This window comes from Passer domesticus, chromosome 7 (assembly GCF_036417665.1).
Source record: "Passer domesticus isolate bPasDom1 chromosome 7, bPasDom1.hap1, whole genome shotgun sequence".
Lineage (NCBI taxonomy): Eukaryota > Metazoa > Chordata > Aves > Passeriformes > Passeridae > Passer > Passer domesticus.
Window position 1 is genome coordinate 37,908,495 of NC_087480.1, and position 19,441 is coordinate 37,927,935.

Below are 19,441 nucleotides of genomic sequence, written 5' to 3' on the forward strand. Positions count from 1 at the left end.
CACGATTTCACAGTTTGGGATCCAAGAGACAACCTGTAATACAGTTCCCTGAAAATCTAATTTCCAGTGTGCTGAATGAACATCTTCAATGTGCTGGTCCAAGATTACTATTAAATGAAAATTATATTGTTCAGCTTGAGCTTTAGTGATTTCAAATTGCCGTTCCAAACAGAGAGCCTGTTCTCAGATAAATGGGGGGTTTAATTAAACATGCATGTATTAAGTTATTTACTTAATTATAGTATCACCATTGCCTCATATTGTTTTCCTGTGTATTAAATTCAGTTTCTCACATTACTGCATTATTAGATCAAACTGGTAATTGTCAGTTTTTCTTTTCTTCAGGCTTATCTAAGCTTGCAGTGCTAAGTCTCACTTCACTTATCTCATTCAACAAGGCAGTGATGAAAGCCTTGCAAAGGAACCTTGGGTTAATCAGGGCTTCCCTCCTACCTCTCAAGCTTGCAGAAACCTGGAGAGCTCCTGGCACATTCCCAAGGTCTGAAGGTACGGCTGATGCTGGAGCAGAATCCAAAATCTCCTTTCCTGGCTGTCCTGGCTGCTGCCCTGGGCTGGGGACGATGACAGAACAGAGAGGGGCTGAGCAGGGCACCCCCAGAGCCTGGGCACAGCCTCCAGCTCACTGCAGGCTTTACAATTTCATTTATTGAGAAGCTGCTTTTATATTTTTCTCTTTTTTCTCTCTTTGGGAAACTTTCAGAACTCCAATTTTTCATTCACAGATGCAGGAATGACCTCTCCCTCTTTTTTGTCAAATCACAGATCTCCCACGGACAGAAAATCTCACCTTTGATCTGCTCCACCTCAGACAGAACCAAAGGCACTGCAAAAAATCAGTTTCATCTGTTTTAAGTATAAAACATTTAAAGGAGAGGAGAAGCTATGGTTTTATTTAGCTCAAAGGTGGTCTGCTGAGATTTGTTGATTTAGCTTCAGTAATAAATAAGCCAAAGATTTCAGCAGTCATTGAAGCCATTTCAACATTCCCATCCAGTGAAACCCCTTTCCAAACCCTGTCTCCAGTGGGACTCCTTAGGAGCCCAAAGAAGGCTGAACTGGCATTTTTCCATGCAGGAAGAGTAAATCCAGCCTGTCAGAGGTGCTGACCTCGCCTTGCACAGCCCAGCCTCCCATTGCAGGGCATGTGGAAGGCTCAGTGCACAGACAGGCCTGTGTGTGACCCCGATGGATGCAGGAACTGGGATCTCCTGGCCAAGGGAAAGCTCTGGGACAGCTCCCACGAGATCTTCAGGCATGAGGGAGCTTTTCAGGCACTCAGGTTCATCAGAGTGACAGAGATTTTGTAAAGAAAGGAAGAATGACCCTAACTTTAAATTAAGGAAGAACTTACCTGGCTTGGTGAGCAGTAATTCTGTCACCTTGTAAGAGAACAGAGGGTGTAGCACCAGGAAAGATTTATCTCTGGTGTGACTGTAAATATAAAAACTATGAAAGAGCCCAGGGTAGGATGAGCTCTGAATTCTCCAGGTAAGAGAATTCTCGCCTCTCCTGGATAAGCAGATTGCCCAGAGCTTGCAGGAAGGGCTGTCTCAGCTCTAACCCAAAGCAGCAGATAAGGAACTCAGGGATTACCCTGGCAGGAGATGGCTGGAGGGACTGAAATGCACCTGACCGGGTGTGCAGAGCTGCTCTGAGCTCTCCTTGCAGCACCCGAGGTGTTCCTGCTTCCCAAAGTGCTGCTGGTGCTGATTTCCAAAGCTCTTAAATTCTCCATGAAAAGGGGGACAAGGAAAAACTGCACTTAATTGCAAAAGTAAAATCTGCTTCACTGTTGATCAACAGAACCAAAAAACCCCAGCTTTTTTCTCACTAATTTACAAATCATCAAATTAGAGAGAAAAGGAGACTTCTTGCCCTACGTGTTTTGATAATTTTACTCTCCTAAATAGGTGAATTTACCAGAATATTTTCCTTCTTTCTCTTTTTTACAGAAAAAAAAAAGAAGGGAATGACAGAGAATCTAGAAATATGTTAATATCTTTCCTTCATCAAACAACCATGAATATACATGACCATACTATATTACTATTTCCAGCTTCTTTGATTTATGTTATGGATAACATGTTTATAGAAAGCTAATCTCCACAAGAAGCAGGAAAAAAAAAAAAAAAGAAACTGAAGAAAAACAAAAAATCACACCACCAGCAGCAGGAAAATCAAATATCACCTAAATTAAACTAATCTCCAAAGTAGGCCAGACAAATACTGTAAAGCAGCCAGGATTTCTGAGGCACTTTATTACAAAGGTTTTTTTTTTTTTTTTTTTAAATATCAGGATTGGTGAAAACACAATTTAAAAAGAAACACAGACAAAACAATATTAAGGCTGAGGTCTTCAAGTCAGGGTGAATGGAATTAAGCCATCCTGGGAAAAACTGATCCAACATTCAATTACTGATATTTATCACACTTGATTTCATGTCAGTGGCTCCTAATCACATCCCCAAAAAATTAATTCAATCAGAGCAAGCTGTTTCCAGCATGACAGACATGGAACTCGACAAATTGCTGCTGGTAAAGTTTGATGCCGAATGGTTTTTGACTGCCCTTGAGTTGGGGGTTTGTTTGCTCTGGTTTGTGCCATGAAACTTGGCTGGTCCCAGGCTGTTGGTGCTGCAGACTTTGGCAGAACCACCAGAAGTGCTGTAGGTGGAAGAGTCCAAGTGGCCCAAATGTTGTAGGTACAGATTTTTGGGGTGGATCAGTCCTTAATCCAGTCCTCAGTGCAATCTAAAGAACATTCTTCTCCTTGGCTCACTGATCATCGTTAGTGCTGTCTAATGAACCTTAGCCCTAATGATTAGCACAGACCTAATGACCTCGAAGCATGGCAGTTGTATCCTTTTGAATGACTTTGCTTCCTGCTTTCCCAGCCGTTCTCTAATTTAAAATGGACATAAAATTCTGATTCCAACCTAAAAATTCCAGCTTTCCATTCCTGTCTCTCCCACAGCTGATAAGGGACAACAGGAGTGGTCAGTGCAGTGAGATTTGGCCTTGTCACTCCTCTGCTGAGCCAGGCACACCCTGATGCCATGAGCTTGGCTCTGTGATCACCGGAGTTTGTTGTTACACCACAATGTCTTTAGGAGAGAAAACAAACCCAGCCAGCAGCAGGTTCTTGGAAATGGCATCACCTTCTCAGGCTCTGCAGTTAAACTGTGGATCCATGCAAGTGTCCAAGGCCAGGCTGGATGGGGCTTGGGGCAGCCTGGGCTAGTGGAAGGTGTCCCTGCCCGTGGCAGTGGCACTGGATGATTCCAGGACTCCTCAGATTTCAAAAGGACTATTCAGTGTTTCTGTGAGCCCTGTACCAAGCAGAGACTTTGCCCTGACAGTGGCACTTCACTGAGAGAGTGGCTTATCAAGATTTGTTTACCCCATTGTTGATACACTTGTATAACACTATATTGCATTGCAGAAAACAAAATTATTGCCTGCAATTATTCACTGTATCTTCACCAACTATCCACAGCGTCAGCTCACTTCAATCAATCAATTCAATTGCTCTCATAATCTCTTTGAGGGGATTTCTCCCTGTCCCCATTATTCTCCCAAGCCCCTGAATAATGACATGCAGGTTTTTTTTTTCCTAATGCAATAGATGCCTTATTTATTCCACTGCCTCTGTATATATGACATGCACACTGTTCAGAGAATTGCATTGTTGTCACTGCAAATAATGATCTAAATGCATCCCAGGACTTCATCTATATTTCCCTGAGTGTTTTATAATGTGCAGGAGGCAGAGAAGAAGATCTTCAAGTTATTTTTGAGGAAATATATATCACTGTGTGGTGGGGCTGTCTTCAGGCAGCACTTGTTCCCAGAATTCTTTCATTTACATTTCTGCTGTGTTTATGTGCTCTGTCTTAAGGTTTCTTCACCTACTTTGGATATTAGCAAGTGGAGTAAGAGATATTTTTATGAGCTTTATCCTGTGAAACAAATAAAAGTTAAAAACTGATACACAGTATTTGTTTATATTTCAGTGCACAAAGAACAAAGTCTGATTTCCAAGGCCCTCAGAAATGAAACCTTTAGAAACATAGACTCAGTCCTGATGGCCACACAAAGAGCAATTTTGGTTTGTTATGATTATGAGAGAATTTCAGCTCCTTCAAATAAATATATTATGATGAGAAACCAAGCAATTTTTTTTAATAATATTGTTTTTCTGGAAATCTCTCTTTTTATGGGTTTGTAAAAGATAACATGAAAGCAGATGGAACACACGCCATAATCATTGATTACTAGCGTGAAATAATCTGTAAAGAAAAATCCACTGGCTTTAGAAATGTTTCAACCAATACTTTTAACTACAGTTTTCACTGGGAAAAGAGCCATGAGCCACTACTGAGAGAGGAAATTTTCTCCACCTGCACCAGTCTGGAATTGTGGTGTTGTTTCTCCTCCCAAACCTTCCATAAACCTCAGCTGGGCCCTAAAACACTCTCTGAAATATCCAATCTGAAATAAGTGAGCAACACAGGCTATTGCTTCATTCACAGCATATTTTGCTGGCAGCTCTGTAAAATTAAGTATAAATTAATACCAACATTTGCAGATTCAAAGCATAAAACCTAATTAAATAGATAATTTCAGACCTACACACACTGATTTGGCTGTTTAAACTTGCTTATTTCCTATAGCAGATTTTCCAGAAAGATGAGACAAGTATATATAATTAAAAAAAAAAAAAAAAAAAAAAAAGTAAAGGAAAATTTGAGAACATTCCTACCCCTCTTCCCTTCCCTGTGAGGGTGGGCAGGCCCTGGCACAGGGTGCCCAGAGAAGCTGTGGCTACTGGAAGTGTTGGTTGGGGCAACCTGGGCTAGTGGAAGTTGTCCCTGCCCATGGCAGGGGTGGCACTGGATGGGCTTTAAGGATTCTTCCAATCCAAACCAGTCTGGAATTGTTGAAATGGTAATCACAGCATTGCTCCCAAGACCTTTCTTCCCCAAATTCTATCCTGTTTGCTTCTCACTGGGCAATGTCAGAATTTTTTCCTCTTCCCTTTCCTACCCACTGAGGAAGAGTCCCTTCTCCTCTCCCATTGCCACCGGCTCAGGATGAATGTTTCAGATTTTATCAGCTCCAGCACTGAAGAAACTTGGTGAATGAAAATGTGCTTGTGTTCTCCTCTTTTAGGCATTATATCAGGGAGGAAGAAGCTGCTTGTCTACTGACAGAAACTAAGTGCTCCTATCTGTTGTAGCCTGCTCCCTTATCTGCTGCCTTCTATTGTTTCCAGAAAAACCCTCTTGTAATGGGCAAGGAACTCGATAAAAACCACAGAGCAAGGGCTGGCCTAATTCAAAAGGACACTTTTCTGTCCCTGGATGTTAAAGCCATGACCCTGTTTGTGAACAATGAGACATGAATGAGGTGTGGGGATGTTCAGTGTGTCACCACAGCACAGGAAATATCTGTAATTTTGGCAGATAGCCTGAGGGATAAGAGCCACAGACATGCTCCCGGCATATCTAGTCCTGAAGAGAACAAAAGCTGCTGCACCTTCCATTTCCAGACATGAAATCCCTAATGCCAAAGCTGAAACAACTCTTTTTTCCACCTCCATCTCCCCCTGGATGCAGCTTGTTCACACTCTTTCTGCAAGTTGCATTCACCTGGAAAGGTCACAGGCTGCAGGCTGGGCAGAGTTCAGTGCCCTGTTCATTGCAGGTTGGTCATGTCCAGGAAAGAAAACATATCTTGAAGGAAAATAAGAGATCAGAGTTATATTTGGGGAAATACCTCCCATCCTGGCTGTCCCTGGATCCCTGAAAGTGTCCAAGGCCAGGATGGACAGGGCTTGGAGCACCCTGGCATAGTGGAAGGTGTCTGTGCCCATAGCAGGGGTGGGACTGGATGAGATTGAACCCTTCAACCCAAACTGTTCTGTCATTCTATGATTCTATAAAAGGAGAAAACTGAAATCACTCCAGAAGCTGAATAGGTACTTGAGGTTTATAATTGTGTTATCATATATTATATTTAACATCTATTATAGAGTATTACATTACATTATGTATAATAATTATACACATTATAATTTAAAATATATTAAGCTCATTATTTTGCATTAATCCATTCTAGTGACATCTAGAGTCAACCTCAGTGCTGCCTAAGATGGGATATCACAAATTCAGGGGTTTCAGGCCAGTCCATGGAGCTCAATCCTCCAGTCCCAGCTGCACCAGCCCTTGCTGAGTGACTTTAATCACAGTGTGCAGACAGATACTTCTAGAGCTGCACAAGGGTCTCCAACAGATCCCTGAGACCTTTGTGGGCAGTGGACCAAACCTCTCCAAGCTCCAGTCTCCTGCAAAGTGCCATAATATTCCTTTCCCCCTGTGTTTTATGAATTTGTTGCAGTCTGTGAGTAGAGCCAAGCTCCTGCAGCTGGTTGCGACTGGGGTGGGTGAGTGGTGGTGCCAGCACCTCAAATGACAAGTGAAAGTTCAGACATCTGGCACTGGTTGCTCACAGACACATTTCCTTCCTGAAATGATAACACACAGATGATGGAAATAAAACAAAAGGAAGCAAAACTGACAGTTGCTATTGTACTTCCAAATGAAAGCATTACTTCAGGGAAGGGACTCTGCTCTGAGACAGCAGTTTTCAAAAATGGCTGTTGGAAAAGAACTTTCCATTTGAAATAATAATCACATCTCTACCTGTGACTGAACTGACAATGAAACAAACGGCCTTGAGACAGTCATAAACCTAAGACAGATTAATTTGTCTGGAGATGATACTGTTTTCCTACACTGCCCTTGCAGCACTGAATTATGCATCATTTCATTTATCAGATTGCCTCCCTCTCCCTGCCAGCCCTGCAGCACAACCACGCTGCCTAAACTGCACTGATTTCCAGCAGGATGGAAAACACACAATGGATTTTCTTATCACTCCCCTTGCTGTCCCAATCCTAACAAAGCCCTGCTTTCCCTCTCATTTCTTACCACTTTTGCTGTTTTCCTGTCACAGCTCTGCTCTGTATTTGTCTGACTTTTTGTCATGCTAAGCAGCAATCCCTGCATGACAAAATTTCCTAATTGTAAAGAGCAAGTCAACCATAATTATTATGCTTTTACTATGATCATTTTCCAGAGGTGTCCCAACTCTTATGAGAATGAGAAACCTGGGCTGTCTGGTTATAGATTTTTCACAGTTGCCTCAAGTGACAGGGATTCTGCTGAGCTGTGCAGACAGAAAGAGGACACCATCACTGCCAGTGTGCCTTCAAATTATCAGGAGCCTGCAGGCTCAGGGATGCACAAGGATGTGCCATTTCCTGCTGGCAGTTGTCTTTCCTCACCTCCAAAACCCCCTCTGTCAACCCAAAAGAGGGCACTACCATAGCAGAGAGGGACCAAGAGATGCTTTTTTTGGTACCTCACACTGCTGGGTCCTTCTTCTGCTTCCCTTTGCTGTCCTGATGCAAATGAAGTCAACAGGAGGGCTTTGAGAGTTCTTGAAACAAACAAACAAAAAGCCATTTTTTCTCTCAAAGGGTTGTGGTGGAGTCTCCATCCCTGGAAGTGCCCATAAATTGTGTGGAAATGTCATTTAGTGCTGCAGGGTACTGGGGGCGTGGGGGATTTGGGCAGAGGTTAGACTTGAAGGTCTTGAGGTCTTTCTCAACTTTAATAATTTTCTGACTCACTGGGATGAACTGCCAAGGCCCCTGTACGTGGCACAGACTGGGATTGTTGGCCCAAGAGCTTTATCCCAAATCCAATGGCTTTTCTGATGGCGATGCTGCAGAACTCCAAGTCTTCAATTAAAAGAACATTACAAAATCATAATTAAGCAGAGTAATCTTATTTAAAGCCCCCCTTCAACCATCTGAGAGAAGAGTTGTCAATGCAAGGACGTTGGCCTTTCCCTTCTCTCTGGATGTCTTCCAAGGAATCAGTGCCTGGAAAAAACAGGAACCCTCCAGCAGCAACTTCCTCCTGAAAGAAAGGATTTAGTGAGTCCTCTGGAAAAAAATTTAATCTGATTCTTTTGGCACACAAAACATAGATATTATATGCCTTAGAAATAAAAGCCTTCAATGAAGAAAGGCTTCAATGAATATTTGTAGGAATTTTTACATGTTTTCACGAGAAACAAAAAGAATTATAAAAAGTATCTTCTCCCTCTTTAACATTCCCAAATATGTAGGTTTGGAAATAAAGCCTACAAAATGGAACCTATTGAGAATGAAAATGTTCACTGGGAGTTCATCTGTGGGATGATAAGACATAAAAGTGAGCATCTGTATATTTGGATGCATCTTATTTACACTCAGGGAAGACACTGGGAATGTCATAAAATCCTGCAAAAAAAAGAGCCTTAAATGGCCTTAGAGTCATGTGAAATTTAGAAGAAAACTGGCCAAAATTTAGTACCTGGAATGCAAATTCATTGCAAAAATATGCTTTTCCAGTCACATCAAATATGCAAAAATATGGTTGCAAATTGAAAGTAAAGCAAAACACAGATGCACCATAAATTTCATTCTGGTACTGTTATGAGGAGCAAAAGCCTGAGAAGATTTTTGCATTTTTATTTTCTCCATTCAATTTATTCACCTCTTTTTACTATGAGTGAGAGACCCATTAAAATATTAAAAGATATTTAGTAGGTGATCTAAAATGATTAAAAACAGGATTTTAAAAAAAGCATTTCCAGTGCTTGTCAGCATCAGGTTTTTTTATCAAATTTAATACAAAATAGCTAATGAGGGCAACTCAGCCCCAGTAATGTTGTTCAAAATGCAAACTTGATTTTCAAAATCCTCCCTTCCATATTTAATAGGGTGATGATTACAAGAAAAGTGATGCTCCAATATGTTAATTCCCTCTCTGTTTTTCTGCTGATGTTACTCTTCATTTGAAGAAAACTGTCACCCTCTCTTCCCCAGCAGATCAAAGCGAGGCATCCAGTTTGTACCAGATGTCATCATACAAAATTACATTTAAGAAATCTCCAAAGTAATTAAAAACCTGTGTATAAACCCTCTCAAAGAGGAAGACACACTGTACCAATTCGCCCCTTTTTAAACAACTTCTGGGAAGGTGACAAAATGTGACTTAAAGCTTATGCTACACATGCCACCTCCTTCCTTTGAAGTCCTAATTAATTATCTTTCCTGAGAATCACAGTAAACAGGAGGCTGCTATTGTGGACTGAGATATCTGGGTTCCTCATCCCACTGAGGTCAAGAAAGACCATGGAATTCTGGTGAGTAGTTGGATCTTGGACAAAGAATTCCAGGAGTAGAATGAGACTGACTCAGGTCGATGGTGCTGGATTTATTTTGGGGACACATTTTTATATACATTTGCAGTCAGCACAAGAGGACTTGCTGCCCCCCAACCTGGAAAGAAATCAGGGACAGGAGGGGGACCTTTGTCAGTGCTGGGAGTGTGTGAATGCCAAAGACCAGAGGAGAAGGGGTATAAATGCATCAGCCCCAAATCCAGCCCAAAACAGTATCAAGAAGAAACCTGGTTGCTGGAGAGGAAAGCTTCTGTTCAAGAATGGAATCTTAGTGAATTTGGCTTGTAATACTGTAGGGGTTTCCTATAATTTTATATAAATTTTGAACAAACCCATTTTCTGGGTTTCTGTTTCTGCTAAAGCAGAGAGGTCATGAAGAGCAAGGGAAGGTCCAGTCCCAGCCAGGCCACACCAATACAGGCAAGTTAGCACAGTCTGGTCCACACCTCAGTTTCCCATTATCATCCTTCTCTCCCTTCTCCATACCTCAGGGTCCCATTGTCATCCTTCTCTCCCTTCTCCACATCTCAGGGTCCCATTATCATCCTTATCCTCTTTCTCCACATCTCAGGGTGCAGTTATCTTCCTAATCTCCCTTTTCCACTCCTCAGTGTCCAGTTATCATTCTTCTCTCCCTTCTCCACATCTCAGGGTGCAGTTATCATCCTTATCTTCCTTCTCCATACCTCAGGGTCCAATTATCATCCTTATCCCCCTTCTCCACACCTGAGGGTCCAGTTATTATCCTTATCTCCTTCTCCACACCTCAGAGTCCCATTATCATCCTTTTCCTCCTTCCCCACCCCTCAGAGTCCATTCCCCATCCTCACCTTCCCTCTTGGAATTGTTCCAAACCTCCCTGCCCTGGGCAGCCACCAGGAGGGCCGGAGCAGGTGCAGGCACCCTGAGGCCCTGCCATGAACACCTTCGTGTCTGTTGTGTCCCTGTTCCAAGGGACATCAGCTGTCACCAGTGTGTCACCACAAGCTCAATCAAGCCCCAGGAGCTGCCTGCCAAGGTGAGGTTCTCTCCCAGTGCCTGCATTTGCTAAACAATTCACGAAGGTATGCATTCACTCCAGAGCACAAAAGACATGAATTGAAATGCATCCAAGCTGCTGCTGGTGCCAGGAATATGACTCTGAGCAGCTTCCACTGTTTATAGACTTGAAAAAGATGAAAACATCCGGTCTGGCATGGAAAGGGGCTGCCAAATCCATCCTGGAGAGCAAGTAATGGAGTTGATATTCATTAACCCTTCTCAGTTGGCTTTTTTTAATAAAATGAGAGAGATCTCGATCCAGCCTCCAAGCAAGATTTATTTATTTCTAAATGACAAAGAAATGGAAAACACAAGGCACTTGGCAAAGTATTTGTTTGAGTACCTTGGCAGCTTGTCATTGATAATGGAATTGTTGTCTGATCTTCAGTCATTTGCAATTTAATTTACCCACAAAACCTACCACTTCTCCATGCACATATTTCTGCACAGTGTGCCTATTTACCTTCCCAAACCAGGAAGAAATACATTAGATGATTTAAAGGGTAGCCCTTAATGCAATTTAAAGCCTTGCAAATTGATTTTCCTTAATGAACTTTATATCCTGACATCCTGTCGTTTTTCCTCTAGTACATTCAATTAGGCTATAATCAGTTATTAAGGGTTAGATAATGGGAACGTGACATCATCCACACAAGGCAGAAATTTTTGTGAGAGATTAATTAAAATCTAATTTTTATGCAAGGCTAGACCATCTGGGCCAAAAGGTGCCTATGATAATTGCAAGGGGGAAGACAAAAAAAAGGAGAAAAAAAATCCTGGAAAACCTAGAATGGGGAAAGAAAGAACACTTGGCTTGGATGGATGCTGAGATGAGAGGGGAGATGTTTCTCTTGGGGGTATAAGAAGGAGAATCTTTGTGCTGTCTTCATCTAAACCACAGCAGAACAAACATCATGAATTGAAGCGTTTCAGCAAAGGAGCTGAATACATTTCTTTGTGGATGAAAAGCCAGAGCCATTCATGTTCTACTTTCAGGTAGAAACACTCTTTAATAGCAGTAGTAGCAGTGCTTAAAGCAGAGAGGCTTTTGTGGCTTTGTTAATGCTAACTTGTGATAGAGGGGAGCTCTGGGCTCCAAACACATCTCTAATCTCAGCGGAGAACACAGCTCAGCAGTTCCATTTGCCCCATATCAAAGAAGGAAAAATGTTGTTATTCTGCCAAGAAATGAATCTATTTATCTGATGCAACGGTCTCTACAACACAGGGTTTGTTTTTCCTCGCCTCTATTTTTTTTTTTTTTTTTTGGAAACGAGCATATTGTAACCATTCTTAAAACAAACTCGAATAGAAGGGTTATATCAACCACGAAGAACTTTCTAGTAACAATATCCATATTGCTGCAGTAATTCCGGAGGCTCTCATATTCAGAACTAAAAAAGCCCTGCAGCTCAAGAAAAACAGCCAACATAAGAGTTCTTCACACTCATTACTACTTTTCAAAGCAGCACCTCCAAAACAATCCAGCTCCTGAGCAATTTTGGGGCACTGCCTCTAGAGGAGGTGAAAAGAAGGTTCAAAGCCTACAAATGCTCTCTGTTCATGCAGCTAATCCTGTACTGACAGACCTCGTGTGCCTCCCTGGCCTCATCTGCTCATTCTGGTGGAGTATGTCTCCATTGATGTCCAGGAAAACAAGAGCCAAGTCTGAGGGTCAGAATGTTCCACAAAGATCTCTTTGTGGGGTCTGGGGATTGAGTTGGTTCTTTTTTTGGTCTTCCGACTCTTTGTTGGTTCTTTTTTTGAAGGATTAAAAGTAAAACTCAAGCTTTTGTCCAGGTTTTCTCTTATCAGATGGCTTTGAATCTGCTGGAAAACTCCTGTTCTCAAAACAATTTAGAGAAGCTACAGCTTTCATTTGATTTTTAAAATGTGCTCTTGGCATTATATTTTTCCCCCTTTGACTTTCTAGGCTTTGTCTTTTGCCCAAACCTTCCAAGCATCCTAGTAACCATGTATAACCATAGTCTTAATTAAGAAAGAACGCGGCTTGGATCATTATTCTAAGTCTGTTTGGAGGAATTGTTACCCAGTTGTAAGTGAGGTTTTCAATGACTGTATTTCTTCCCCAGAGATAAGGCAATTAACGTTGTTTCCCATAAAATCCACCTTCCCCCACTGCCTCGGTGGAGGTGAGCAGAAGTGAGAACAAATCAATACCAGAATCTATTCCCAGGAAAAGGGAACAAATATATCTTTATAATTACAATATGTAACACATTCCACAGCTGCATGCCTCTTGTGGATACTTCTGATCTGAATGTAAATACATGTTTTATGCTGAGGATAATTTCAAAGAGGAGCTGGGAGCACACACGGAACAATCCAGTGCTTTTAAATCTATGAGCCAACCTATTCATGTTTTCTCTGCATTCCCATGATATACTGAAGAGCAGCCTGTGCTGTAATGTATGGTGCAATGGAAATATAAAAGCCACTTAACTGGCCAGGAACCTGTACTTTCTCCTTAAATCCATGCACTTTATACACCCTATCTCAGTTACTTTTTAGGACAGACAAAGAATAGATTGCATAGGGGTAGCATCAAGGTTTCATGTGAGCCAGAGACCAAAGACCCAGATTTCTTTCCTGATTTCATGCTTTTGCAGAATTCAACCCATGATTCAGCAGTGGGGCTGCTTGGATATTTCTAGGACAAGCCTGAGAAACTTGTTCAACATTCACTTAGGTGTCCAAATACTGTTCATGTCCATTCCCCCACAACTAAATTCTCTCAATCCATGGCAATTCCAAATGAGAAAAACCTGTCTGTGCTGTCTCTAAGTTTCCTTTCCTGGGAGTTCCTCTCCTTTACAAGTTTGCTTATACTCTTCCCAACCTCTCCTAAACCACACCACCTGGAAAACTCCTCTTCCACACCAGCTCATACTTGCCAGTTGGAGGAGGCTGTTAGAGAAACAAACAGGCATTAAATATCCCAGACCTTTCTATATCATCTACAGAAAGAAAATAACTCTGGGGTAAATATGCAAGGCATTGAACACTTTGCGAGAAATTGCTGTTCTCCATAATTATTTTTTAATTTACCCTCTGCTGGATGAGAACTGAGGCCCTTGTCTCCTCGTCAGCACAAACTTTGCATTTCTTGATCTGCATCTGGGGCTTGCCGAAAAATGAGCATCTTGATTACAGCTCTGCCCTTCCCCTGCTCAGCTCCAGCTGCTGCCTCTCCTCCTGCATTTCCAAAAACTGAAAGGCAGAACCATTTACTTCCTTATTTCTCTGATTTATTTTGCTCATGTGGGTTATCTCACTTCCTTTTGCAGCTCCCTGAATATCTCTGAAAGAGGGAGAAGAGCCCGGCTGTGCCCGGGGGCAGGTGCAGGATCAGGGGAGGGAGCGACAGCTGGGGCAGTGCCACCACCACAGTGACAACAACGAGCCCCAAAGTACAACTTCTACAGTTCTCCACTCCCTCCTCTTGCTGAGAGCAATGGAGTTTGTAGAATCTGTCAGGGGAGGAAAGTGGGGATGGAGAAGGAACAGCAAACAGCTTTTTGTGTAGTCTAGTAATCCTAATCCTTGACAAATACATCCTGTGTTGGGTGAGACACTTCAAGGAGTTGTGGCTCCCAGAGGTATTCCTGATTGCTTTTCCTAGCTCTCCCAAGAAGAACTTGGCTGCCTTCCACAAACCCATATTTTCCTTTTCAGTCAACACACTGGGATGTGCCCACTCTCCACTCACAAGAAGATGGATCTTGTGTTCCCACTTCCTTTCTCTTCTGCTCCTGAGCCACAGCCACAGCAGAGCCCAGGCAGGGAGCAGTGACCTGCAGGAAACCATTCCCCATGCAAGGCTCACCCAGCTTCTGGCTGAAACAGGTGGACAAAGAACAAAAGTGGCTCAAACCAAACAAAAATCCAGAACGAAATCTTATTCCTCCCCTCTTTGTCTTACCTTTTGATCTCACCTTATTCTCATAAGCTTGAAGCTTTTTGAGAGCCTGGAACACAAATAAACACAAAAAACAGCAGAGTAGTCATGGGGGGAGAAGTTGACACCATTATGTTGGGTTTTCTGTGGAACATTTCTTTCTAGGCTACAGTGAGAGCAACCTCCTGCTCAGAGATCATTCACCTTCATCCAGGAAGATGTGCACTTCAAACTGCATCAGCCAAGAGGCTTTTTTTGCATGGCCAAACTCCCCAGTTTGTGATTCACCCTGCAGTGGTTCAGCTCCCATGGCATTATCACCATTTTCCTCTCTCCACCTCCAGAGCACACCAGAGACTCACAAATCCCCATAAAAGTCACTATTCCTAAATCCCAAAGTCCTACCTGTTCTCCCACACAGCTTTGCACTTGTGCAGAACCCTTTTTTTGCTCTTTCACTGTCACTTTTCCCCTCACAACACCAAAGCTGCTCTCTCCAGCGTTGGTGTCTGGTGGATGTTTCCTTCCCAGAGGTTTTTCCCAGTGCAGTTCCAAGGCTGGGCAGGATGGTTGGTTTTTAATCAGCCTAGCAAGTCATTTGAGCCTCTCAGAGCCTAGCCCAGATTTACTTTAGGATTTTCAGTGTTGATGAAAGCACAAGTGGGAAGGAGCAAAGCTTCTGCTGACTTTGTAATTAATCACAGGTTAAAGTGCTGTATGAATTATACAGGCCCCAGGAGAGCCATCACTTTTGGAATTTCCAACAAAGCACACAAACGTAAGACATTCTTTGCCTTGTGTATTTGCCTAATAGAAGCATTAGTCACTGAGCTTTTTAAATTATTTTTTTTCAATTTTTTGCAATAACCTCGCTAATCTGGGGAAAGTAATTTTCTAACACAAGCTCTACCTTTAGAGCTTGGAGAAAATTTGGTGCTGTGTGAGTTTAGACAACCTGGCAACAGCTACAACAGAAAATTCAGACATTATGTTTTTCAAGCCAAGCACTCAGAGTGTTTTTGACAGGTAGTGGGTGGGAGAGTCACTCAGCACTGAATTTGCAGTGAAGGATGTGGGGGAGGGAAGCAGTTCAGCCAACTGCAACTCCTTCAAATTTATCAACAAATACCCCCACAGCTTTTAACATCCTTCCTGCTTTGACTCCAGAGCCATCCCACTGCTCACAGCACAGGAAGAGACACCTGCTTCATGCACATCACCTTCACAAGCAATCCTTCCAAAGCTAAATGTTAAATCCTCCAGTCTGTGCCAGTTTACAGATCCTAAGGAGGTTGTTTTGCTTCTTATGAAGTCCCTTGAGATTAAAAAAAAAAGTACTAAAAAAATAAAAAAAACACTTGAAAAGGTAATTTCACTTAAATAGAAATTTACTTCATTATAATTAATAGGAACAAAAGAGGAATTGTAGAACAGCCTGAGTTGGAAAGGACCTTAAATCTTTTAATTCCACCCTCTGCCATGGGCAGGGACAACTTCCACTAGCCCAGGTTGCTCCAAGCATCATCCAACCTGGCTTTGGACACTTCCAGGGATCCAGGGGCAGCCACAGCTTCTCTGAGCCTGCCCACCCTCACAGGGATTCCTGCATTATGCTTTATTAACAGTACAGAACAATTGTTGTCATCCTTTCTTTTCTCTTTCTTATCACTAGCAGCTACTGCTTTAATTAGACTTTCTTCCTAAATTGTTTTAAAGCACAGAGAAGGTTAAAAATACTGGCAATAATATTTCAATGGGATTTCAAAAAGTAAAGCATGAAAAGAAGAAATATGGAATTACTTTGCCTTTCAATTGCCTTTAACAAAATGCTGCTTTTTCTGTGGATTGGTTCATGTGGGGGTTACAGAAGGAATTCAAAAGATAATCGTAAATCAGTAATACCAGGTCTGATCCCATGACTTTAAGGCTGCTTAATGAAGTTAAAGAAAAGAGAATGTAAAAGAGATGTGACTACATCTGAAATTTCTAAGTAGCTCTAGACACACATAATGGAGGAACTTGGGCCCCAGTGAATGCCAATAAATCTATTTTCTTTTAAAGAAAAAATTACGAAACATTTAAAGGACATCAATCACACTTTTCTTAACAGAGTGTTAGAGAGTGACAATTAAAGATGCCCTGTTCTGCTGTACCTCACCTAAATCATGTTTTAGAGCCTGAGCCAGTGTATGAAGTTGTTACTAAAACTATTTCTTCATTGCATGATTAAAATCTAAGGTTAGAAATAAATTTTGTTTTACACTAGTGAAATTATTTTAAAAATTATTTAAAAGCTTATCTTTATATTTACTTTAAATGCTGTCAGAACAAGTTGAAATTTTCAATAAAAGCCATTTAATGAAGTTTTTAATTTATAGAAAAAGAGTGATGGATATTTCCAGGCTTGACCATTTCAAACACTTCATAAACAAACAAGAAAGAAAAAGAAAGGAAGATTGAATAAGAACAGATTTTTCAGCAGACAGACAGCTTGGACTTTAAAAAAAATCATGTTTTTCATCCACATTTCATGACATCAGCATCAGTTGATGCTGTAAGTGGGGGTGTGGGTGTGCATCTCCTCATCAAAATTTAACAGTGACATTTTCTTCAGCTTCTGACAAAAAATCAAACACTGTCCTGGCCGTTCCCTTTGGGGTAGTGTGGTTATCCCAGTTCTCAGGTTATCTGGTTTTTGTACAAACACATCTCCCCCATTTATCTGCCGATAAATCCTGAATTCCTACCCTGTGAGGAGCATCTGGAGGCACCTTTCCTGCAAGACTTGCAGAGAAAAGGGATTAATTCCAGCTCATTTCCGTGCGTGGCACTGAGCCACGTGCCTGCTTGAAAAGCTTTGTGTCTATTTGTCTCCTTTCTTTTCCAAACCCTTAAAACCCAAATCCAATTTGTTGCTTTGTGCATTCCTGAAAGGGTGAGAGTTGTGCAAAACCCCCTGGAGATTCCAGGGGGGCAGATTCAAGGCTGGTTTGTGTGGCCCAGGCAGAGAAGAGGGAACCTGGCTGTGTCCAAGGCCGGACTGGACAGGGCTTGGAGCCACCTAGGACAGTGAAAAGTGTCCCTGCCCATAGCAGAGGTGGCACTGGATGGGCTGTAAGGTCCCTTAAGGTCCCTTCCATCCCAAACCATTCAGGGATTCTGGGATTCCATGGTTATTGTAGACAATCCACAGTTTCATTTAATGCCTAAATGCCATTTGGAGGAATGACAGCTCTTTCATTATGAATATTCCTTTGCCACGTGGAATTGAATGATTACTGCAAGTCCTGAAGGTCATCTTGCAAAGGCAGTCACTGCATTTCTTCTCTTTATCATGGGAAGTTCCATGGATAATTCTCTTTGATGATTCTTTTTTTTTCCAGAAGGAATAAATGAGATACTTGTGGTTGTACCCCCTCACAAGCAGCAGGTCCACAACAAGGATGCCCCAGATTCCAAATTTCAGCTGCACACCACAGCTCTTTCCCTTTCCCAAAGTACCCATGGACAGAATAAATCCTGTGGGTTCTGCTCACCTATCTCCCAAGGGCCACATGTGAACCCTGCTTCCCAAAAATTGACAGAATAGGAGGGTTGGAGGCTGAGTGACCTTCCAGAAATTGAGCTTGAAAAACAGAGGGTGTCAGTTTTTCCAATATATCCTATGTCTTTAGCTGCTTAATATGCCCAGGAAAATGAGCTGCCTCCTGCTCTACATTTCCAGCACAGCCTGGACTTGGTGCTTACCAGAGAACACAAATAAATGAAATTCTTAAAAGCATGCTTTAGATCTTTAATGTGTCCAGCAAGATTTAGAAAAAGCCAAATATCCCAGCAAGTTAAATCATCATTTGTCCTCTAGAGTAACTTGCTGTAGTTTTCCACAAGCAAGTTTGTAAAATTTTCTCTAATCGTGGCTTTTTTTTTTAGAAGCTGCTCTTTTCCACCTGCTTCCATTTTAATGTGTCCTCAATATCAGTTATTTTTACTTCAGCTCTAAGAGGCAAATAACGAGGATAAACAATAACTCTTCCTTTCACAAACAAAAATATGATATTGCTAGTAGAAGAAAACACGGAAAATTGCCAGAGAAATAAAAATCTCAGCAAGTGTTTTCATTTGTCAAATTTGCTCAGCGAGAAGGTCCTCAGTAAAGAAAATATTATCCATAAAGCCAGCATCAATTACCACAGAGTGGAGGCATTGGGCTGCTTTTGCTCCTAATTTTTGCATATTGGAAAATGATGATTAGACACACTCCATCACCAGGGAACAGGCCAATCCACACAAACATCACCAATCCCCAGCACTGTGGAAATCTGGAATTCTGCAAACCTGTAAACCTGCTGAAACAATAAACTGAATTAATCTAAATCACCAGCTCAGTACAGCTGATGGGAAATATAAGATGACTTATTAGCTGTGTATTACTTCCTAGTAAAGATATGGAAAAATTTGGATTTACATGGAGTTCTTCAGCTCCCATTATGGAAAACCACTACCAGTCTGTGCCAATAAAGAATACAGGAAATAAAGGAAAGGAGGAAGGAAGCTTCTGGCAAGGATCTAACCTAAAAGGGACAACAGTAAATTATGAGACAAGATGGAAATCACAAGAACTTGGGATTTGTTTATATAAATTCACAGAAATTGCTAAAAAAAAAAAAATCAAGACTAAATCAAGCAAAAATAGTAATCCACAAAAAAAAAAAAAAAAAACAAAAAAAAAAAAAACACAACAAAAACACGCAACCAACCAAACAAAACCGAAACACCTAAACACCAAAATATAATATATACACTAGCAAAATAAGCAAACAAAGGGAAAAAATCCCTAAACGGAAAGCAAGGGGGAAATAGTAAAGGTGTAGATGGAGGTCCACAAAAAAATCTTAGGAAAGCTCAGAAGTTCAGTAGATGTTGGTCACTTCTTGCTTAAAATTAAGCAAAAAATCAGAGGCTTTAGCGATGCCATAGTCGTCCTTTCAGACCATACCTTCATTCTCACCCTTTTTTCTTTAAATTTGTGATGCTCTGCTCAACTCCTTTCTTATAATACACACATGTGGCTTCTGATTGCTATCAAGTGCTGGAAGCCAGTCTGCTCACAGAATCCCACCATCACTGAGGTTGGAAAAGCCCTCCAAGCCCAACCTGTGC

The 19,441-nt window shown here is 41.6% G+C and overlaps 1 long non-coding RNA gene across 1 annotated transcript; it reads right to left on the bottom strand.

Moving 5' to 3' along the window:
* Positions 1–1,730: 1,730 nt before the first annotated feature.
* Positions 1,731–18,967, bottom strand: LOC135304876 (uncharacterized). The gene is made up of 3 exons (XR_010366111.1): positions 14,093–18,967; positions 13,432–13,593; positions 1,731–8,009 (listed from the first exon to the last, which is right to left on the bottom strand). It is a non-coding gene; the product is annotated as an uncharacterized LOC135304876 (long non-coding RNA).
* Positions 18,968–19,441: the final 474 nt, after the last annotated feature.